Source organism: Megascapheus bottae, chromosome 22 (genome assembly GCF_031878675.1).
Source record: "Megascapheus bottae isolate mThoBot1 chromosome 22, mThoBot2.hap1, whole genome shotgun sequence".
NCBI classification, from domain to species: domain Eukaryota; kingdom Metazoa; phylum Chordata; class Mammalia; order Rodentia; family Geomyidae; genus Megascapheus; species Megascapheus bottae.
The window spans coordinates 16,050,055-16,072,992 of record NC_143530.1 but is presented as its reverse complement, the minus strand read 5'-3'; the positions used below and the strand labels follow the sequence as shown (position 1 = coordinate 16,072,992).

The 22,938-nt window shown below is 40.1% G+C and overlaps 8 non-coding genes across 8 annotated transcripts; 4 read left to right on the top strand and 4 right to left on the bottom strand.

Moving 5' to 3' along the window:
* Nucleotides 1–3,277: 3,277 nt before the first annotated feature.
* Trnar-ucg (transfer RNA arginine (anticodon UCG)) lies at nucleotides 3,278–3,350 on the bottom strand. Its single transcript has one exon. It is a non-coding gene; the product is annotated as a tRNA-Arg (tRNA).
* A 2,767-nt stretch (nucleotides 3,351–6,117) lies between these two features.
* Trnat-ugu (transfer RNA threonine (anticodon UGU)) lies at nucleotides 6,118–6,191 on the bottom strand. Its single transcript has one exon. It is a non-coding gene; the product is annotated as a tRNA-Thr (tRNA).
* A 3,417-nt stretch (nucleotides 6,192–9,608) lies between these two features.
* On the top strand, nucleotides 9,609–9,680 carry Trnaq-uug (transfer RNA glutamine (anticodon UUG)). Its single transcript has one exon. It is a non-coding gene; the product is annotated as a tRNA-Gln (tRNA).
* Nucleotides 9,681–14,307: 4,627 nt separating this feature from the next.
* Trnas-gcu (transfer RNA serine (anticodon GCU)) lies at nucleotides 14,308–14,389 on the bottom strand. Its single transcript has one exon. It is a non-coding gene; the product is annotated as a tRNA-Ser (tRNA).
* A 634-nt stretch (nucleotides 14,390–15,023) lies between these two features.
* On the top strand, nucleotides 15,024–15,095 carry Trnaa-agc (transfer RNA alanine (anticodon AGC)). Its single transcript has one exon. It is a non-coding gene; the product is annotated as a tRNA-Ala (tRNA).
* Nucleotides 15,096–16,378: 1,283 nt separating this feature from the next.
* On the top strand, nucleotides 16,379–16,450 carry Trnaa-agc (transfer RNA alanine (anticodon AGC)). The gene has a single exon. It is a non-coding gene; the product is annotated as a tRNA-Ala (tRNA).
* A 1,980-nt stretch (nucleotides 16,451–18,430) lies between these two features.
* On the top strand, nucleotides 18,431–18,502 carry Trnaa-ugc (transfer RNA alanine (anticodon UGC)). The gene has a single exon. It is a non-coding gene; the product is annotated as a tRNA-Ala (tRNA).
* A 1,177-nt stretch (nucleotides 18,503–19,679) lies between these two features.
* Trnat-cgu (transfer RNA threonine (anticodon CGU)) lies at nucleotides 19,680–19,753 on the bottom strand. Its single transcript has one exon. It is a non-coding gene; the product is annotated as a tRNA-Thr (tRNA).
* Nucleotides 19,754–22,938: the final 3,185 nt, after the last annotated feature.

Below are 22,938 nucleotides of genomic sequence, written 5' to 3'. Positions count from 1 at the left end.
AATTATGTATTTTCCTTTTCCAGGTCTTCATTTAGGACACTTGTTACTTGCCATTTTCCTGTGGGGATAAGGGAGAAAATGAGAGCACTGATTTAAATCAAGGGAGGCATCACCATGTCATTGAAACTTCCCTCTATTTAGCTTTATACACGCTTTGTGTTATTTCCTGAACTTTAGTGTATTCAGGTTATGCCTGCTGGAAGAGTTTTTCTTTTATCTTTTGAAGATGACATTTTTTTCGTTGAATCCAAAATGTATCAGCTTCAGAACCAACCAGTTACTGACCCAATAAATTGTTTTCTGTAGCATCTAAGATCTGTGTTGTTGTTTTAATCCCATCGTACACTTGAACACATCTTTTATTTATTTATCTTTACTTCTTTTTTGTACTAGTACTTGGGGCCTAGCTTCTGTTCCTTAGCTTTACCAACTAAGGCTAGAGTTCTATCAATTGCACCACAGCACCACTTCTGGCATTTTGGTGTAAGTTGGAGGTAAAAGTATCACCCGGGGCCAGGAGTTTAGCCTAGTGGTAGAGTGCTTGCCTAGCATGCACAAAGACCTGGGTTCATTTCCTCAGTACCACAAACATAGAAAAGCCAGAAGTGGTGCCATGGCTCAAGTGGTAGAGCTCTAGCCTTGACAAAACCCAAGGACAGTGCTCAGGCCCTGCATTCAGTCCCCAGGTCTGGCAAAAAAAAAAAAAAAAAAAAAAAAAAAAAGAAAGCAAGAAAGAGAAAGAGAGAGAGAAAAGAAAAAAGTATCACAAGTTTTCTTGCCTAAGCTAACTTTGAGCTTTGCTCTTCAAAGAAACTCCTGAGTAGCTAGGTGCGAATCACTGGCACTCATCATAACGCCTTCTCTTGCTCAGTTTACCAGTGTTGTCATAATGCTGATTACCCAAACTAACCCATTCAGAATGGTTTGCCTCTCCAGATATCGAGATAGCTGCACCTAATGATTCTGATTATGAGCTGTCTTCAGGGTTTGCCTCAGGCCAGCTTTGGTTCCTGATACCTTTTGTGTTTGTATTGCATCCCAATTTTCCCCTTTGATAAACTCTGATTCCCTTTCTAGCTGTGTATTCTGTTCTCTGACCAGGATAACTACCAAATTCAAAATGGAGCCTCATTCATAGCCCCAGGTGTTAACCCAGAGGTAATGACCTAGAAAGCATTTGGGGAGTAAAGAAGTTGAGCTCAAATTCAGAGCTACACACTTGCTAAGTAAATGTTCTACCATAGAGCTAAATCCTCAATAAATCTATCGTAGACTCTATTGTCCAGGAAGCAATTGTTGGAACAATAAAAATCTCAGAAAGAAGATGCTAAAATTGCACTCTTTAAGCTGAATTATCCACAACCTGGGTACTAATGACAGCAAGCGATGCACAAAACAGCCACAAGCACAAAGTAGCAAATTGGTGGCTCTCTCCTATAATTCTAGCTACTCAGTAGTATGAGATCTGAGGCAGGAAACTCCGGGCAACTCTTATCTCTAATTAGCCTCCTAAAAACCAGAAGTGAGGCTGTGGCTCTAGTGATAGAATGCTAGCCTTGAGCAAAAAGAAGCTTGGGGGCAATGCCCTGAGTTCAAGTCCCTGACTGGCAAAAATAAAAGTAGAAGAAGGGACTATATTGGTGAAATAGTGAGAGGAACCACTCTGCTCACACTGAGTAACTTAAATAACCATTTCTACTTAATCTGTAAACCTGCAGAGAGAAAAGCCTGAAATGAGAAACAACAAATGTGAATAATGGATCTCTTGATATATGACCACAGAAAAATTTCAAATAACTACATTGAAATGAAGGTCTTTAGATTATTGATTTTAGTTGACCTGTACTGCCATGTATACACTTACAATATTTTTTCTATTATTATTATTACTATCACTATTGTTATAATTATGTATTATGTTTCTGAAGGTCTAAAACTCCTTTATTTTCTCAGGTGTCACATGTCTTTTTATTCATTTTAGCCCCATACATCTATTTTATTTTTTAAAGCCTTCACATTGTAATAGATCTATCGTAACCAAGAACTGACCTTTGTATCACTTGAGAATAATGCCACTTTCATTTCTTCCTTTTCAACCACTTTACCTTTCTTCCTTTTTCCTTTCTTTTCTTTTTTTTTTTTTTCCATTTGCCTGCAATAGGCAATGAGTAAAGAATACAGGATGGTCTCGATTGGAAGTGGTGAAAGCTGGCACTGCTAATTTGTCACCAATCTCAAACTGAGTGCTTTCAATACTACATAAGCATATTATAAGATTAATCTTAATTTTTAAAATTACTAAATATGTTATTTGCCATGTTAAAGACATTATCTTCAACTGCAAGAATGCTTGGATATTAGATAATTATTGAATGCTTCTTTATATCATTTTTTCAGTTGAGATAATCACGTGCTTGTTTTATTCCTAATATGCATAATTCAAATGTTTTATTTTCTAATGCTAATCTAAGCTTTCATTCTTGGTATAAACTTGAGAACAAAATGATTAATCATTTTAACATAATTACATGCAGTTCTTTTTTCTTTTTTTTCAGGATAAACCTTCATCTAGGCTCGAGAGTGAGACCGTGTAACTTACCTTGGTTATACATCATATTGTTCTCATGTGTCCGTTTCATCTAAATATTGTAATGCATCTGGCCGGACTCTCCTGGAGAAGCTGGCCTCTGTCTTCTCATCTTTGCCTGTCTTTCTTTTCCTTTCTTTTTTCTACTTTCTGTTTAAAGCTAATTCCTCGGATTTTGAGGATAGACTAACTCACCCAGCAGGGTGGGAGAATGCTGGAGCAGACAGATGCATCATCACGTAGCCCCTACATCTACCTGAATGTTTGTCCAGGTCCAGCGAAACGTGGTAGTGTTTCCTTTCGAAAGAGGGCGGTATTGTAATCGACTAAAAACGACAGCGTTCTCAAAATACAGAAACATGTGCATGTCTGCACTGCACCTATGGAAGAATATGTGGGTCCCCCAGCACGAGGTGGGGGTACGGGGACGGAGTCCTTTAGTGCGGTCGGGCTCCCATTTACTGAGCCACCCCAAGCCACTCGACGAGTACCCGGGCTCCCGCTGCAATGCCTTTCAATCACATCTCATATCATCATCTCTGCAGCCGGGTATCTTAGCAAAAATTGAACACCACACTTTTCTCCCGCTGGCTATCTTCTGGCATGATCTTATTTGAAGTAATGCAATTTTTTTTCTTTTTTAAAAAAAGAAATGTACAAGCGAGTGCTTGAAAACAGGAAAAAGTTGCTCAACCACGAAGGGATTCGAACCCTCAATCTTCTGATCCGAAGTCAGACGCCTTATCCATTAGGCCACGTGGTCCCACGCGGGAGTGGCTGTGGAAAAGTGTTATAAATGTCTTAAATCTTAGCAGTTGGTCCACTATGCTATTTTATGAAACTTTAATAGAATGACGCAATCTTTTAATTTTTACTTTAAGAATTTTGTACTTAATACTCACCAAAGCAAAATAACTTCTCCAACTTTACACCAAAATGGGACAATACAACACGCAAATTCCAAATTTCTAAAGATGCCTCCCCTTTACACAAAACTTTACCCTAAAATTGTGTGAAGCACCACAGTGCCTCTCTCAGACAATACCATTAACCATAAGGAACTAAGGAAAAGCATTAAACATCTCATGGTAATCATGGCTAGCAATGCATGAAACAAGAAAATATCTTAGTACACAAAAAAATGATCTCCAGGATGCTCAATAGTTACAAGTAAAAAAAAAAAAAAACAAATAAAAAAACTAAGAGAATTTGGAACACATAGATAATACCAGGAATTACCATTTCCATTCCTTATAAGGCAGAAGTAGCCAACACTAATTCATACTAAACTGAACATACTCAGAAATGTGTCCACCCTACACAAATTCACCCTATGTGAATAAAATCCCCACATCTTTGTTTCTGAAGAGCATTGCTTTGCAATCTCCCCCCCCCCAGTGTTGTCCTTACTTGTAATAAAACTTTTTCCCCAATTTTATCTCCTAGTCCAGCTTTTCTACCTTGCACCAGGATGAGACCGCAGAGTCAGATATTGTGGCAATCTTAGCATTTGGGAACGTGAAGTAGGAGTGAGAGTTTCTGGGCAGCTTGTACTGAAAAGAATTCCAGATCTGTTTCAGTTACATGGGGAAATGAATCTTTTTCTTTTATTTTTTGTCACAAAAGGTGGTGGGAGCCTTAAAATTATTGGAGGACAAGTCCATGGAATAGATTCGAGATGCTATTTGGTACCCATGAGTTCTCAAAAGTTGCTATAAAAGTGAGCCTGCCCCATGAAATTGCTGAGTTTTTGTAGTCTTACTATTGTGAAGCAGTGGTTAGAACTTCACTAGGGACTAGAACAATGCACCTATCACCACCAGCACCCCAGCCCCCATCTTGAACTTGGAACTTCTAAACAATGAGTTCAGTAAACTTTTCTTTACATTTTTAGCCTGGCCCGAGAGGCTCTGGGAACCTGAGACTTTAAGGTTTGGCAGCACCCCGGACCTCTTCCAAGGCTCACACTGACAGCAGTTTCCCCTCTTCAACTCTGTTGTCTCTATTACCTGTGCTCCTCATTCTGAGACACTCTCTGGAACTCTTCAGCTGCCATCTCACAACTGCCACCATCTTTTCTTTGTTACCTGTAAGCAAGGGGGAACAAAACCCATTGGGAAAAAGCCTTTGATTGTATGTAATGTGGGAAATACCCCAAGTTGTCTTTCAGGTGATTTCAAAAGTGATCTAAAGAGCCTACTTATACAGTGAGGAAAACAAGCACGAAAAGCAAGAGAGTGCTTGTATCAACCTTTGCATTCTTTCATGCAAATGAAGGGCTGTATTTGCGCCAATCACCGCACAGTCAGTCATGCAAATGAAGGACTGAGTTTGCACCAATCATCGTTTTGCTGTACCTCCTGTGGAAGTGCTCCCTTGTGGCTTGGGTGACAATAATTGCCAGAAATCGAACATAAGAACTATTTGAAACATAACTTGGATAGTGCCCGTCTGGAGCCTGAGTCGTGCTTTGGCAGCAAGCGGCTATGGTCTTTATGTAGGCTTTTCCCCAAAGAGTTTGCGCAGACAAACTTTCAGTAACTTGGCTGATCTGATCATCCTCTATTCAAAGCAAAAAAGGCACCAAGGAACAGCTTCTCGGTTGTTATTTAGGTTGTCAAATCACTGTGCTCACCGACGTCTAAGCTTATTTAAAGAAAAAATAAATATTTCAGTACCAGAAGTTATACATGTACATTTCTCGTATGGTATCTGTCGACAAACTGACTTGTAGGCAGATTTTACCTTTAGGTTTAAAATGTTTGTCAGTATACACCAGTTGACACATTTTTACAGGTCCTATTACATCTTACATAGGAAATTCCTATTGCCCATAATCGGGAGGGAGAGAGGAAGGGAGGGAGGGAGAAGAAGGGAGGAAAGGAGAGGGGAAGAAGGGAGGATAAGCAGGAGGGAAGGAGGGCTAAAGCTGGCTTTGGACCGTAAGGGTAGGAAAGGCAGAAACCCGGAGTATAGATTCATTCGTGCCACTAATGTATTAGTTTAACACACAGCCCACAACAAAAACAGCTGAGAGAAAAAGGGAAAGACAGAGCAGGTCGTAAATCACCCTGCTTCTTAGTTTATTGAAAAGCAGCTAGAGCCACAAAATCCCAGAAAAAAAAAAATCTCAAAAATACTTCTTAAGGTTGGTCGCAGTTCGAAGCCACAATTCTGTGACAGTCTCCGGCAGCCATCGGACCGCCCAGCGTTTGGAAAGGCTGGCTCCATTCTCTCTGCCATAGTGATCTAAAGGGGATCAAAGCCGCTTGACTCCTCCACACACTCTCCCGGACAGAAAGTTAAAAAAAAAAAAAAAAAAAAAAAAAAAAAAAAAAAAAAAAACTTTTATCAAGTTAATTTGCCTCTCCGTTCTGTTTTTCAGGGAGAAATTTGTAGATCTTTTAAGTCAGATCTGGGGATCTTTTACGGGCGTAACGGGGCGGGAAAGGAAGGAGCCTAGAGCGGGATACAATAACCAGGGTTTTATATTCTAGAAATGTTTACAAAAAGATACTACACAACGCCAAAGGCCCCACTGGGATTCGAACCCAGGATCTCCTGTTTACAAGACAGGCGCTTTAACCAACTAAGCCATGGAGCCAAACTGTCTGTTGTCTTAGAAAACTACCTTTATTTAATTTCCCATGACCATCATTTGTTCATTGGAGTTTTGATACATTTAAAAATCATCTACTTTAAATTAACTACATAAAGTCGTTTGATTTTTTTTATCTTGTATTATCCACGTGGAAAGGTGCGGAAAGCCCGTGCAAACTGTTTATCCATAAAAAAAAAAAAAGCACCAGACTTTGAGATGCTCCTTTTCCGCCAGAATTGGAAAAGGGCCATCTACCCAGATCCTCTTTAATACCTTCTTTCATGTTCCACAGTATTCCTGCTCTTATCATCCTCCACTCACAGAGAACTCTGCAGCTCCTGATATTTTTTTGAGTCCAGTGATCCTCAGGGGGACCCCCAAAACCACTGGCAAGCTAAGGACTATCTTTTTGTTTCTACTCAGTATTAATATCCATTCTGTTAACATTTCATCATCCAGCAGGAGTCTAACTGTAGGTAAAGCCTGATACATGTGGAGTGGCGTTGGGTAACTTAATGGTGGAATATTCACCAAATACTTCTGATAATCTACCAGGACCACCATCCAGTTCTCTGAAAGGCTCAAGGTGGATCCCTCCCTCAACCCCCAATTGTCGTCAGTGTTTCTACCCGTTGGAAAGAGTGTGTTTTTGAGGAGTGTAGTTTTGAAAACAGAGTTTTGTAAAAGATAAGTCATTCTTTATTGTGAGGAGAAAGAAGATTGGCAAATAACACTATGCAAATTACTCCTAAGTACCAGATGAGGTTAAAGTAATATTAAGCTAAATAGTTGTGGGTCTAAAATGGCCACTGCATGCCCATATGTTAAAGGTTTGGTCCCTAGCCTGGGACCCTACTGAGAGCTATGGAGTCATTCATTCAGTGGGGACCTAGTAGAAAGAAAGTCAGTCGTTAGAAGTATGCCCTTAATTGATATTAGGACTCCTTCATAAGGTGAGCAGCTTTGCTCTAATTCATGCTCCCCACTCCCTCCAACTTGGCCGCAGGTTCAACGTAATCAGGACAACTGACCATGTACCGAAACACCTCCCTTAAAGCTGATCCATTAAGCGATTTAGTCAGAGCAATGGAAATCTCCCTGACAGATAAAGCTGTGCCCCAGCATCATGGAGTTGAGCAGGAGTATTTGCTAAGATGAGCAAGAAACTGGCCTTTTACATTTGAATAGTAACTGTCTTTAGGACTTGCCAGAAGAATTACAACTGTTGCATACATGCTAACTAAAACTGGGTGTGTTCCTTGCGGTTTATATTGTTTCCTTATAAACTGTGTGTGTGTGTGTGTGTGTGTGTGTGTGTGTGTGTGTGGTTGTGACACTGGGATTGCACGGCTGAACCCCTCTCGCCCCAGGTGAGGGCGACCTGAGGAAGAGGGCTGATTCGTCCCCTCGCACACGACCCCATTCCCTCGGCCACAGCTTCCAATCCGGCGCTCAGACCCCGTCCGACGTGGAGAAGCGCGCCGGCGAAACACTTCCGGCAGGAGGCGGGACTCCCCGCCCGCGCGCACAGGAAGTCCTTGCGGGACCGGGAGACTCGCTCACTTCCGGTCCGGTGTGCGCAGGGCGTCGTGGCTCCTCGAGGCAGCCGCGCTCCGCGTGTGTGGACACTTACTGGTAGAATCCGGGAGGCGAACTCTCGGGGACCTACAGACAGACAGTGAACTCAGGAGTGAAGCGAGGCATCTGTCGTGCTGAGGAGGAGTGTCGCGCCCTCAGGCTGCTCTGGGTTTTCCTGGCATGGTGATTAAACCATCTGTGGCCCCCCAGCCTGGCAGCTCTCCTCCCACCCGTCTAAAACGGACCTCCAAGGCATCCCCCCTTCTCCTAGTTAATTGCCAGACCTTCTCCTCCGCTGTTCTCGTTCATTTCCAGCCCTACTCTCCATTCCCCATCACTGTAAGTCAGACTTGGGGGAAAGGATTGTAAGGTCTAGTCCACAGGTGTGAAAACCCAAGACCCATTAAGAAGCTTTCTTCTGAGTAGGAGCAACCACCTCTGCCACAGATGTTTGGAAAAGTGGCCCCAGAGAACAAACAAATAAATTCTGGGTGGATTTTTCTGAGCTCCGTATATTGCTGTGAAGTTATCAGACATTTTCTGCGTGGCCCATGATTCTTCTAGCATTGTACGCACTCAGTCAGGGAAGGTATTTGGAGGTGATGGGGACCAGGCAGAGCTGAAGGGAAAGCATTTAACCATACTGTTGAAGACGGAAGGGTTATAACCTCGGGCTTCAGTCAGAAGAAGTTTGGAAGCACGAAAAGCCTCCTCCAACAAATCCTTACATTCTCATCTTCCCCTTCACCTCCCTGCGCCTTCTGAAGAGTGCTAACAAAAAATAGCAAGTGCCCAGCACTTATTATTGAATGGCTCTGCTTTCCCATTCTCTCCATCTTGGGTCATAATCTACACTTGGGTTGTTACAGGAAGATCAGGGCAGCAAGAGAATTCAAGCAAGTCACCAAACATAAATATGTTAGTGGAAAAACAGATTCAGCTTATACAGTTTATTGTTGGCAAGATAAACTGATAAACCAAAACTTGCCTGACCAGGAGGGCTACAAAACTATGAGGAAGTAACAAGAACCAAAACAAACAAAATCAAACAAAATAGAATCCAAAGTGAGGAAATTAGGGGAAGACAGCAAATCTTTGGTGTCACAACCTTACAGGAAACACAAGTAATAAGAAAGGCATCCAGTTCCCATTTTTTATGGTCAGGGATTCTGTTGTCCTCATAAGTAGTCTGAGGCACCATAGAACATGTTCTGAGAAATTTACTGTTATTGTTGTTGGAGACTGGGACTCAAACTTCCTATCTGCTGCTTTTGTTTATTTGCTGACCTTCTAATCACCTGAGCCATGCCTCCAATCCCCAAAAGGTTTGGTCATTTCTTATTCTAAAAAATGTTTGTATAATTTTTAGAAGAAAAAATGGATGGTAGAGAAATTATTTTAATAAATATTGCTAAACTGTATCCAATAATGGTTTTATCATCAATCTAAAACGCCCCTCATTTATAGGGCCCTTTCCTTGACGTTGGGAATATGTTTTTGCAAAATTTGTAAAAGTATATTTTAATGGTGGAAATAAGGACAATTTCTCTACTCCAATTTGATCCTCAATACTCCATATATAATATTATATTCCTAAGGTCCATTATTTTTCTTAAGGTGGACCCCTGAAGTTGCATAAATTGCAGACCTTACAAAATCTAAATTTTCCACCCCCTTCTCAAAGCGAATTTATGCTCCTAGCATAAGTGAGTGGCAGTCAATGAAGTATAGTGCTCATTGCCTCTTGTGCAACAACACATTAGCTCTATCATCGTCTCATCACTTTGCGGTTGTTCACTATCAAGGATATATTTAACCAAGACTATTCTTCTTTTTATTGTCGGTCCCATGGTGTAATGGTTAGCACTCTGGACTTTGAATCCAGCAATCCGAGTTCGAATCTCGGTGGGACCTCTCCTGGGAGAACCTTTTATAATTTCTGGGTTGACATTCTAAATGTTGAAAAACTCGTTCTTCCACTCCATACATACGCGGTATTTGGCGCTCCTTCACTACACAGAAGCAACAAGTAAGAGCTTTCTAAGTGTACCAAGTACACAGATTACTGGAATATTTGCTGAGAACCTCACCTCCCTGGCATCAGACTCCTCTTCCCAACCCCAGCACCCGCTTCCCTCTCGTCATTTTCTTTGCATTTACGTTTCCACTACTGCCACGTGGATCTTGCAACTGTTCTCCACAGCTCCCAGCCACCGAGCTTATTGGGTCCCCGGTGTCCCAGGCCCCAGATCACCTCCTCAGGCACCTTGAGGAGTGCCCTAAAAGCAACATTGCCACGTGTTGGAGAGAGAGGGATGGGAGGGTAGAACGACCTCTGCTTTGCCGATTCTTCAGAAATCTTATTGCACCCTGCTCCTGCACCACTGACTGCTCCTCCTTCAAAAACTGCCAAACCAGTTCTTCTGCAGACCCCGGGAAACAGGTCCAGTACCCCAGAACCCTCAGTGTTGTAGACAAGAACCGAGTCATAAATAATGCTGATCAAACCTGAAAGGACACTCCGAAAGCAGGAGAGGGAAACGTGGGGGAGAGGGGAGAAAGATTTGCCCCAAAAGGAAAGGAACTAAAGTAGGAAGAAAAACAGTAACAATTGCCTGTGCTTCATACAAATAACCATTCCTATGTCATCAGAATCTTTAAACTGAGTGATCTATTTTCGCATTTATTCCTTACTGGTCATGTTATTTTTCTCTGCAAAACAGAAAAGCAAGTGGAGTCCTCTCATCAAGTCCTGGAATTTATTATAACATAATTCATTAGCACATACTACGAATTAAAACTGGTTACAAAGAGATGTTGTTGCCAATTAGCTCAAAGCTTGTAAAAACAGATTCTGTCGATTCCTGTTATGAGTAGCTTGATTTAACTCCCATGTTTTTTATTAGTCTGTAATTGTGCTAATTGAATTGTGAGGCAAATGATTGCTTTCTTGTGCTAGTTTTTGCTTGTCTTAGCAGATGTGATCCTGTCTTCCACTTTGTTGATGCTGCTGTGATGAAATCCAAGCCAACTATTCTCCCTTTTCTGAATCCTGAGCCCGTGCATGGGGGGAGGGAAGAGGCGGGAGGGAAGGGAGCTCCAGCACTGGTTTCCTACCCCAACGTTGAGTTTTCAGATCCCAGAGTCCAACCCCAAACTTTATGGAATAATACAACAGAAGAAAGAAAGACCAGTCTTCAAACACCGAGAGGATTTCGTGGATATGGGAAGTTTTGTGTGGCAATAGTACAGGTGATTTAAGAGGAAAGTTCTCCTTTGTATAGACCATGTGCCCTCAGAAGGGATTAAATGTTGTTCTCGTAGAAGCTGTCTCAAGCCTGTGTCTTTTGCTTTCCAGGTTACCACATGAATTGGGAAGAACAGACTGAAGGAATTTTGCCCACACTGCTACCATGATGCTATCTGCTATGAGGTAACGAAGTCAGAGGGACCTTCACCAGATTCTGTTCCATTTAGATTTTCAGCTTGGTCAACACTGTAAACTAAATAACTCCCTTATCTAGAAGTTGTCCTGCCTTAGGTATTTAGTTACAGTACTAGGAAAAATAAACTAATATGTTACACGTTTGTATACAAGGATATGGAGAAGTCAAGCAACACAATAGCAAGAAAATGACCTAACTTAAAAGTGCTCTGGACCTGGGCTGTTTCTCAAATGAAGTCATACAAATAGCCAACAGGTACATGAAAACATAACCAGATCAGGGATCATCCAAGAAATGTAAATTAAAATCACCATGGATAGCCTAGTGTATTTAAGACTGACTTTTATAGAAGAATGATAGTTAATGTTGGCAAGGGTGTGGAAGGAAAGAATTTCTTCTGTATCACCAGGGAAAATGTAAATTGATTTAACTACTATAGAAAATTATAAGAAGGCTCTTAAAAAAGCATAAAAATTACAACTGTTGCCGGGCGTGGTGGCTCACACCTGTAACCTTAACTACTCAGGAGGCTGAGATTTGAGTATCAAGGTTCAAAGCCAGCCCAGGTACAAAAGAACTCAAAACTATCTCCAATTAACCTCTAGAAAATGGAAGTGGGGCTTGGCTCAAGGCTAAGGTGGTAGCCTACAGCTGAAGAGCTCAGGGACAGTGCCCAGGCTGAGTTCAAGCCGCATGCCCCCCCACACACACAAAAATAGAACTATATGATCCAGTAATACCACTTCTGAATATATATCCAAAGGAATTGAAATGAACAAAGAGATCTCTGAATTTCCATGCACTGATGCCTTAACTGGGAATCAACCTGAATATCCACTGAAGGATGAATGGATAAAGAAAATGTGGTATAGTTGCACAATAGAATACTATTCAGCCATGAGAAGGATGGAAATTCCGTCAATTGCAACTATGAAGACAAACCTGGGGATCATTATGCTGAGGAAAATAATCTGGACATAGACAATCAAGCACTATATGATTTCACTTTTATATGGAAAAAGTGAATTCATGGCAGTAATGAGTAGAATGCTAGCTACCAGAGGTGGGGGGAGAGTGGGTGGCATAAAATGGAGAATTGTTGGTTAAAGAGGACAAAGTTTTGAATAGATAGGAGTAATAACTCCTAAAATCAGCTGCACACATTAAGGTAAAAAAGCATGAAAAAAAAAAAAAAGCCAGGTACCTGTGGCTCACACCTGTAATACTAGCTATTCAGGAGACTGAGATCTGACGATCACAGTTCAAAGCCAGCTTGGGCAGGAAAGTCCATCAGACTCTTATCTCCAATAAACTACTACTAAAAAAGAAAAGAAAAGAAAAAAGCCGGAAATGGTGCTGTGTCTCAAGTGGTAGAACAGTAGCTATGAGCAAAAGAAGCTGAGGGACAGTGCCCAGGCCCAGAGCTCATGCTCCAGGTCCCAGAAAATAAAAAAATAAAATAATAAAATAAGCATAATAAACATCTGATACTTTCTTAAATCAAGAACATATTATTGAACATTGTAATGCAATGGATTAAGATTAAGGCTCAGAATTCTTCATCCAAACAAATACATGCTGTCATTTCTGATAAACCAAACCAGGATTATATCTCAAATATCACTCTTAGATTTTGAAAACTATTAAAATTACTAAAAGCAGAAATAATTCTATCTTTTCAATGTAATAAATATTGGAATGTAATTTAAGAAAATTAAAATTAAAATTGTACTATGATTTACTTTTCACCTACTAAATGAGCAGAGACCCCCAAATTGGTCAAATACTATATTGAAGGAGGGTAAGAGAAACAAAGTTGTCAATTATTGCTGATTGAGAATATAGATTAAATCTCTTTGGCAGACCATTAGACAGAATCTATAAACATTCCAAATACAAATACTGGAGGACAGAATAAACCTATTTCTAAATAGGTTTCTATTGTGCAAAATGATGTGTATGTGTGCTATTTATTGCGGCATAGTTTTTAACTGTAAAAGATGAAGACAATCCAATTTGCCCAGCCCAGAGCTGGTCATTTGAATACCAGGCATCTTTGGTAAAGAATAGGCTTCACTTTTTTGTGATGATTTGGAGAGATGTAGTAGCAAAAAAAAAGGGCAAGTAAAAGACCAGTGTACATAATAATGTTATTATGTGTGCTATTTCTTTATGAGATAAAAATAGAAATATTGAGCCAGGTGCTTACTTCTTACACCTATATAATCCTAGCTACTCAGGAGGCTGAGATCTCAAGATTGAGTTCGAAACCAATCAGGACAGGAAAGTCTTTGAGACTTTTATTTCCAATTAACTACCCAAAAACCAGAAAGTATGGCTCCAATGGAAGAGTGCTATACTTGAGCAAAAAAAAAAAAAAAGCTCAGAACAGCACTCAAGCCCTGAGTTCAAGGAATAGAACTGGTGCACGCACGCACACACTCACACACATGCAGGCACACACACACAGAGGAATAGAATTATTTATGCTATATAATGTATATTCAAATATTCTTAATGAGAATTTTGGAGGAAATTAAAAATTGCTTATCTGTGGGGAATGCAATGGGTATAAGATGTTTTTGTATTTTTTCTGCAACAATATGAAGTTAAAATTTTAAATAAAAAGAAATATATAGTCCCCTCCCCCACAAGGTCTCAACAAATGGAGATCAGAAGACTATAGATGTAATTAGGAATGATTAATCTAATTAGGAATGGAATATGGAGTACACTTTTCATCTGTCTCAAAGTAGAAAAGCACACTCCTTTTCAAAGCTAGAAATTCTCAGGCCACAGAATGTTTTAAGTTAGCAAATATGTTGAAAAGATGATGTATGGTTAACAATAGCTTGAAAAATAGCTGTTAAGAGTAAGTATATTCTGCAGTGCTTGTTTATAGTACAGGATTAAATTTTCAATTTCTTACTCAAAAGACCACAGACTCCGTGTAAACCTCCATTTAATTATTTACCTGCCTTAATTTACAATTCTGAGTCCTGAAAACTGATGTACAGCACAACAAAGGTGACAGGAAATTGAGAGTCAAAGAGGGATTAAACACATCACAAGGAATAAAGAAAATCACTCCACATCGACGAGGATGGGATTCGAACCCACGCGTGCAGAGCACAATGGATTAGCAGTCCATCGCCTTAACCACTCGGCCACCTCGTCACATGGCTGCTGTGGCAAAATCGTTGTATTCCTCCAGCAGTTTGTTTTGTGCTAATCCTTTTTCTGGCTTAATCCTTATCTAGTCCTCACAACCACACCCAAAAGTGCATCATTTAAAGTACATTTCACAGCAAATGTAGGTTTGAAATGACAGAGTGATTCAATTACTTTGCGAATATGAAGTGAAAAAGTCAAAGCGGTGTGCCCAAGGCCCCAACGTGAAGGCACTAATTAAATACGACCATCAACACAGACAGCATTTCTCTGCGGTTGGCTGACCGCGCTTCCAGCCAGCTGCCCAGTATTCTCGCAGAGACTGGACTCCCTCGGTCCATCGCTGCCCTCTGCATTCGGGAAACCGATTCCCTGCCTCCGACTGAGAATCATCTCCCGGGATTCCAGCGTTCTGAAAGGAGAAACGTTGACGATTTAAGAGAATCATCCCCACTCTGGGATTCCCCATGGTGGTGGAAGGCAACTGTGACCCGGGAAGTTTGCTGGAAGGAACCCGTAGAGGGTTATTCTAAAAACCCTAGCAGCGCTAATGGAAGCTTCTTTACTTTGGAAACATTGTATGGAAACAGACAGATACCTGTGGTATCAAGTTACATAAGAATCCGGCTAGACTTCAGGAGGGGGTGTAGCTCAGTGGTAGAGCGCATGCTTAGCATGCATGAGGCCCTGGGTTCGATCCCCAGCACCTCCACTTGTTTCTCAACGTTGTCCTTTTGTGAATTGCCATGGCTTTTGGAATTGATAAATTAATGCTAAATACTTAATCATCAGCAAAAAGCAGTCCTTGCTGAAAGAAACTGAGGCTGAGGGAAGGTAATTTCTTTTCAAAAGAAACCCTGAAGCAATTTTCAGATCTCTAACTTCAGCTCTCTTCCCCCTACCTAGCTATGCCCAGATCAATTAAAATAATAATAATAATAATAATAATAATAATAATAATGCTATGTAGGACAAAGTCTAGAAAAAACTGATGTCACAGCAGGGGACTCATTTCCATGCTTGGCTTAAAAGAACAGACGTGCAATGAACTTTACAACTTAGGAGGCAGAAGGGGAAAAGGAGGAGAGAAAGTGGGAGTAAACGAGGAAGGGGGTTAACACTGTTTGAAAAGAAATACCTGATTACCTTACTAATGTAACTGAACCTTTCTGTACATCACTTGTACATTAAAATTTAAAAATTAAAAGAAATAGCTAAAGAAATAAAACAGGTGTGGTGGTGTAGGAAATAATAGGAAAAGAAAAAGGAAGTGAAGGCTGAGAAGCCCCTAAAGTCATATCAACCCCAAACCAGGCAGAACTCAAAACACTGCACCCTTTTCTTCCTAAGCCAGTGTTTCCTGTGCACTTTCACTGCCAAACTCAAATGATACTTTTTTTGCTCCAGAAGCAATGTCTCAAGCCTAAGAATTTCTCAAGCATAAGATAAAATTGCTACACCTTGCCCTTGGAGAGAACAAAATCCTGTTGGTTCCTGAGGCCTTTCATGTTTGAAAAACTCATTAAAGTGAGTCTAGATGGAAAAGGGGAAGAAACGGATTTTACAGAAGTTTACTCCGTGCAGAATGAGGCATAACCGTGGGGATGGTGGTACCCCAAATCGGTAAAGCTCCAGAATGCCAAAACTGATAGATGGTGACCACACATACTGCACTTTCAAAAGCAACTGGAACAAGTGCAAAGAAGCAGCTCTGCACAAGATGCTATGCCCATTGCCACCTCCTAGGAACAAAGATCATCAGATCTTCTCTATGACTCAAGCAACGTATGTATATCACACATTTGTCCCTGTCAACCTCCTTTGGAATCTCATTTTCCCCCCTTTATTCTAGTGCTGTGTAGGGCTCAGCTGCAATCTTCCATAAACTAAAATATTGTTTGTTATATTTCACCCGGAATTTGGTTAATCTTCAAGAAATACTAATTTATAAGTAGTAATCTAGAAGTAATCCAATGAATAACCACAACAACAGCAGGGGGTGTAGCTCAGTGGTAGAGCGCATGCTTAGCATGCATGAGGCCCTGGGTTCGATCCCCAGCACCTCCAGGTTTGTTGGAGATCAGCATCTTTTGACAATCTGAGTATTCCAAACTAAGGGAATTACTAGAAAGCTAAAGGGAAAGAAGAAACTAAAAATCAAACTAAAAATCTTCAGTGCTGATAACTCCTCTCCCTCTTTCCCAAAAGCTCTTGGAGCAAACATACCTGTGGTTTCCTTCTGAGTCTCTGTCACCTTTTACTTTATACTTTCTTGAGTCATTGTATATGGACACAGAAGCCCCATTATTACTGTGAGAGAACAGGTGCCTGGAGAACAATAAAAATGCTGCCTGTCATACACACACAAGAAAAGGGAAGCTGTAGAATGGTGGCTTGGATCAAGTGGTAAAGTATCTACTTAGATCACTCAAGATTCTAAGTTAGTCCCTCCAAAAACAAAAGCAAAAAACAAAAAGTATCAAAAGTAAACATAAATGTTAACACCAAGTAAAGTGAGTCAAAATTGAATCGAATTACAGGACACCCTTATACAGCTGATCGCAGACATTTTAGTGATCAAAGGAATAGCATTCTACTTTTATCATTGTTAATGTCATCTGTTTTCTTTTTAATATTCTGCCTTGTATGGATTGTGAGAATACAGAAATACCCCTAATCCACATATTCCACTCACATTTACCTTTCAAGGGTACACAACAGCAACAACAACAACAAAAATCCCTCTGAGTATAGCAAAAGTTGCTATAAAAAAATATTTCTACATCTGATTGGGAGCAGTGACTGACCACTGTAATCCTGGCTACTCAGGAGGCTGAGATCTGAGGATCAAGGTTCAAAGCCAGCCCAGGCACAAAAGGACCTGAGCCTTGGCTCAAGGGTAGAGTGGTAGCCTTGAGCTGAAGAGCTCAGGGACAGCGCCCAGACCAAGCTCAAGCCCCATGATCCAAATATATATATGTATATATGTAAATATTCATATATATTGATATATGTAAATATTTATATATGTATATATATATATTTCCACATGTACAAGGATGTGGTGGGATTTCATTAGAATTCCCCATATATGAAGTGGCTTAAATTCACAGTTAGGATGCCCAAACCTGGAGGTGAATTTTAATATGCAGAATATTTATTAGAGAGTGCCTTGGGGATCCCCATCTCTGAAAAGCAGAGGTGGACCCAGACTGAGTAGGAAAGTCAAGCTGAGATGCAAGCCTAACAGCCCCACAGAACATCCAAGGAAGTTCTGAAGTTAAAGTGGCTCACCTATCCCTCCAATTTGAAGCCTTATATTACTACTCCTTCTGTTACTTAATTATACAGTTTTTGTTGTTGTCTTTGTTTTGAACATCCTTTCACATCTTTCTTAGTTTCTTGTATCTCTGCTGCCTGCTGGTTGAAAGACCACAAGTTGAGATCCATGATCCTATGTTAAAATGTTTCCTAAATTATTATAACTCAGACTCTTTTGCGTGTCCTTTTCATGTGAGGTAATATAGTCACTCGACCTACTGAGTCAATTTTTTTTCTCCTTATATCAGGCTGAGCATCAGACATACCAGCATACCTTGACTATCAATAATTCCGAGCTCAGAACCTAAGAGTGGTTATACGCTCTCACATGAATCCACCTTAGCTCTTTATCCAGCAGGAAAGACTCTTTTACCCACTGAGACTTTTGATTATATTTTTGGGGAATTCCCAGCAGTTTGCTTAAGCATTGATAGTTATTTTTCTGATGTCAATCATTCCAAATGGCTTCTGTTGTGAAAGCTTATCTTTATTGTCTTGTTCAGGATAAAAGCCAATTTGGCAAACATTCATTCTAAGCTCAGGCCTGTCAGTTTCACATGAAACTAAACTCTTCAGTGGCCTTTGTTTGTACAAATCTTTCTGACATTCAAAATCTATAAAATTCACTCAAGTCTTGTACTACCGACTATACAAAACACATTTTGAGACCAGAATTGAAATGTACACAAAGAACAGCCTATCTGTACTAACCTCTGTCATAGCAGTGGGGATGTAGCTCAGTGGTAGAGCGCATGCTTTGCATGTATGAGGTCCTGGGTTCGATCCCCAGCATCTCCATTTTCTTATTGTGTCTAAATCACATCTTACATTCGTATTCTTATATTAAGAAATAAATGTTGGCATTAGAAAAAAGATAGATTGCTTTCAGTTACCAAATCTTCTCAGACTCTAGTTAACAAAACTTTTTGGAAGAAATAGAAAGTGGGGAAAGATGGGCAAGAAAGTTAAACTGAAATAATGTATTGGTTCCTTTCTACCTCAGCCCTTATTTTAACAGACTTTGAACTTTGTCACAAATGTTTCCAAATAAATAAATAAACAAGCAAACATTTCTTCTTTTTAAAACAGATATTTATGTCAACTTTTCTGTAGAAAATGCATTATAGTATATAGTAGAACTAGTATAATTCCTAATGAGTTGTAACTAAGAAGGTGACTAGGAAAAATTGTAGAACAGTCTTTTAGTAAGAAATGGTTTACAGAAATGTTTGGGAAGAAAGAGCAGGGAGCAGTGGCTCACGCCCGTAATCCTAACTACTTAGGAGGCTACCTGAGGATCAAGGTTCAAAGCCAGCCAGGGAACAAAGGGACTCATCTCCAATTAACCTCTAGAAAACGGGAAGTGGGGCTTGGTTCGAGAGTAGGGCGGTAGCCTTGAGCTGAAGAGCTCAGGGACCCCGCCTAGGCTGACTTCAAGACCCATGACCCACAAAAAAAAAAAAAAAAAAAAAAGAAAGGAGAAGAAATTGTTTTTGTTAGCCTTCCTCCCCTTAATTCTTGTTGTAAACTGTTATCAGTGGACATTAATTAGCAGAGGCTAAGAAATGGTATTTCCTAAAATAATTAGTTGAGAAATTTTCTCTTGGAAACAATAAGTGAGAATGGGATATTTGACAAATGGCTAAATTGCAGAGGCCAAGGGGCTCAGTTAACTTTGGTTTAAAACTAGAGGCTCTGCTGGGGGTGCTTTTTATTGATTGATAGCTTAGCATGAGAGTCTGAATTCAATATCCAGCACCAAAATAATAATAATAATAATAATAATAATAATAAAAGACTACATTCAATCAAATACAAAGTATCAATGAAAAGAACAAGGACCTTACATCTCCGAAGATTTAATACTGTAACTTCATAAAAACAAGTACAGATTTGTTTCTCAGCCCAATTCTGCTGTTAGGTTTATTGTGCCCTGCTGGCTTCTCTGCTTTTAAACTGCAAAAACGCCCACGAAAGGCCCCGCTGGGATTCGAACCCAGGATCTCCTGTTTACGAGACAGGCGCTTTAGCCAACTAAGCCACGGAGCCACCTAGCTGCCCGCTTTCCTTTTCTGGTCAAATTGTACCTGATTGGGTGAAATGCCATATTGTTAATTGGAGGGTATTTTTTAAACAGATCAATTTTGTGATTTAAAAACAAAAAACAAAATCATTCCCTTACTGCCCCCAAAACATGTAGCCACACTCAGATAAATAACATGAAAACCGAACTCAGCGTGTCCCGAGGACACAGTAGAATGAGTGGAAGAGCGATGGGGCTGCTACGCGAGTGTATGGATGGACCAGTTTCTGCTGCATCTTCTTGAGGTGATGCAGAAAGATCAAGAGGTTGAATGTTCCAGGGTGGAATGGAAAGTTTTTCTAGCAAAAGAGATTAGTAAGAACCTTTATCAAATGAATGCTATTCTTGGCTGGTTTTTTGCTTAGAAAAACAAACAATCCCCTGAACATTTAAATTTTATGAGAAGTGAGGTTAGTTTTAGGGTTTGGTTAAGCTTGCAGATTTGTTTAGGCTTCAGATTCGTATTAGAGTCAGGGTTAGGGTCTGAATTAGTTTTAGGGATTGAGTGAGCCTTAGGAATACGGTTTCTGTGGGTCAGGAGTTAGGTTTAAATTTCGAATGAGGTGTTAGGCTTTGTATTAGGCCTAGGATTGGGGTTATGTTAGTTTTAGGGTTAGATTTAGGCTATTGCTTAGGGCTAGTGTTACAGCCAGGGTGGGAATTCAGATTTAGGGGTTGGGTTAGCATTATGGATGAGGCTAAGGTTGGTCAGGTTAGGATTAGCCCTTTAATTAGGCATTCAGATGAGGCTCGGGTTTAGGTTCGTGGTGAGATCCAGTGTGCATATTAGGATTCAGTTTAGAGTTCAGGTGAGATGTAGGAATAGGGTAAAGATTAGCATTATGAATGGGGTGGGAATTGACTAAGGGTTAGGGGTAAGGTAAGAATTAGGCATTAGACTTCGGGTTACAGTTAGATTACGTGTGTGTTTAGGCCGAGTGTGGATTAGGGTTAGAGTTAGGTATGAAATTAGGGTTAGGTTTAAGGTTAGCATAAGTGGGGCGCTGTTGTTCAGTGTTCTGGGTTACTGTTAGATGAAAATGATAGAGTTGAGATGAGATTCAGGTTGTAGATAAGGGTTAGGTTTAGATTTAGGATGAGAATTAGGGTTAGAGCATTAGAAATAGCGTGAAGTTGGGGTTAGGGTTATGCTTAAAGTTAGGCATTAGTTTGAGCATTAAGTTTAGGTTTGGGATTAGGTTTAACTCTGAAGTATTGTTAGGTTTAGAACTGGGGTGAGAATTAGGTTGAGGTTAGCTTTATAAAGAGGTATGTGTTGATTAGGAGTAAGGGTTAAGTTTATAATTAGGTGTTAGGATTAGGGTTTGGTTAGGTTTGTTGTTTTGGTATTGATTAAGGTTAGGTTAAGGTTAGGTTTAGGAATAGCATTAGGCGTAGACTTAGGGTTGATAAGTGGTGTGGGTTAACATTAAAAAACAGACATTTTTAAGGTTAATGTTAGGTAAATCTGGGGTTGGGTTTAGGATGTAGCAAGGGTTAGATACAGTGTCAAGGTTAGAATTAAAGTTAGGTTTGCACTAGTAGTAGAGTTAGGGTCAGAGGAGGGGTTACGGTTTGTATTAGTAGTAGGTTCAGGGTAGAATTAAACAACTTGAAACTCAACACTACTGGTACTCTTCCAGAGTACTATCATAAGTAGTGAGAGCAAGTACTCTCAGAAGAGTTCTCCCCTAGACTGTGTGGTACAGCACATCATAATTGGCAGGATTTGTGTTTTAACCCTGTAATGCTAGCTATGGAGGAGGCTGAGATCTGATGATCCTGGTTCAGAGCCAGTCCATGAGACTCTAATTTTTTTCTTTTCTTTTTCTTTTCATATATTTTTATTGTAATTAAGAGAAGGGTTACATTATATTCACCAGATAGAAGGTGCATTACTTCACATACACTGATACCCTTTCTCATGTCTTGGTCCCCATTTCCGTCCCCCCACCCCCACCCCTCATCTTGTTTTCCTCCCTTCCCACTCTGATTTCAAATAACCAATTATGCATATACACAATATATCAGATAACCAGGTGAAATACTGTAACAATATGAGATAACCAAGGGACAGCAAAAGAGATGAGAGATAACAGTACATTAAGGACAATAATCACTCATTATATGGCTTTTGTTTCTATATCCTGGAGGTCCTTTCATTCAGCATCATTCTATATGGCCTTATGTGTCTAGGTTTTGTTCTATTGTAAATCTCTGCTAGGAGAGCCCAAGGTTTCTACTGATTATGACAAATGAGGGAAACCATTGAGCCTACCTTCCTTTGAGTCTGGCTTACTTCACTTAATATGATTTTTTTTCTAAGTCTTTCCATTTCCTTACAAATGGGACAATGTCGTTCTTTCTGACAGCAATATAGAATTCCATTGTGTATAAACACCACATCTTGTTGATCCACTCATCAACTGAGGGGCATCTGGGTTGGTTCCATATCTTTGCTATGGTAAATGGTGCTGCAATGAACATCGTTGTGCTAGTGGATTTAGACTGTCCTTGTTTCTGGCCAATTGGGTAAATGCCAAGTAGTGGAATTGCTGGGTCATAGGGGAGCTCTATGTTTAATCTTTTGAGGAAATTCCACACTGCTTTCCATAGTGGTTGAGGGAGTTTGCACTCTCACCAACAGTGTAATAGTGATCCCTCCTGGCCACATCCCCTCCAGCATCTGTTGTTATTAGTTTTCCTGATCCTGGCCATTCTAACTGGAGTGAGGTGGAATCTTAGAGTTGTTTTGATTTGCATTTCTTTTATGGCCAGAGATGAGACTCTAATTTCTAATTAACCACCAAGAAACTGAAAGTGGAGTCTTAGAGCACCAGTCTTGAATCATAAAAGCTAAGAAAGAGTATGAGACTATAAATTCAAGCTCTAGTATTGGCACAAACTTAAAAAAAAATCAGGAACTGGCAAGGCAAAGCTATGTAGTCTATTTGCTCATTGAAGCATGTGGTGACAGTTGTTTTATTATTATTATTATTTAGTTCAAAATATTCTAAGGACTTTAAGTCTAGGTCAGAGTTACATTGTCATAGGACTCTTTCTAACAAATATTAGGAATAAGGACTGTCCCATGATTTAGCTCAAGGTAATAAAAGGCAGTCATTAGAACATTACACACCACAAACTCATG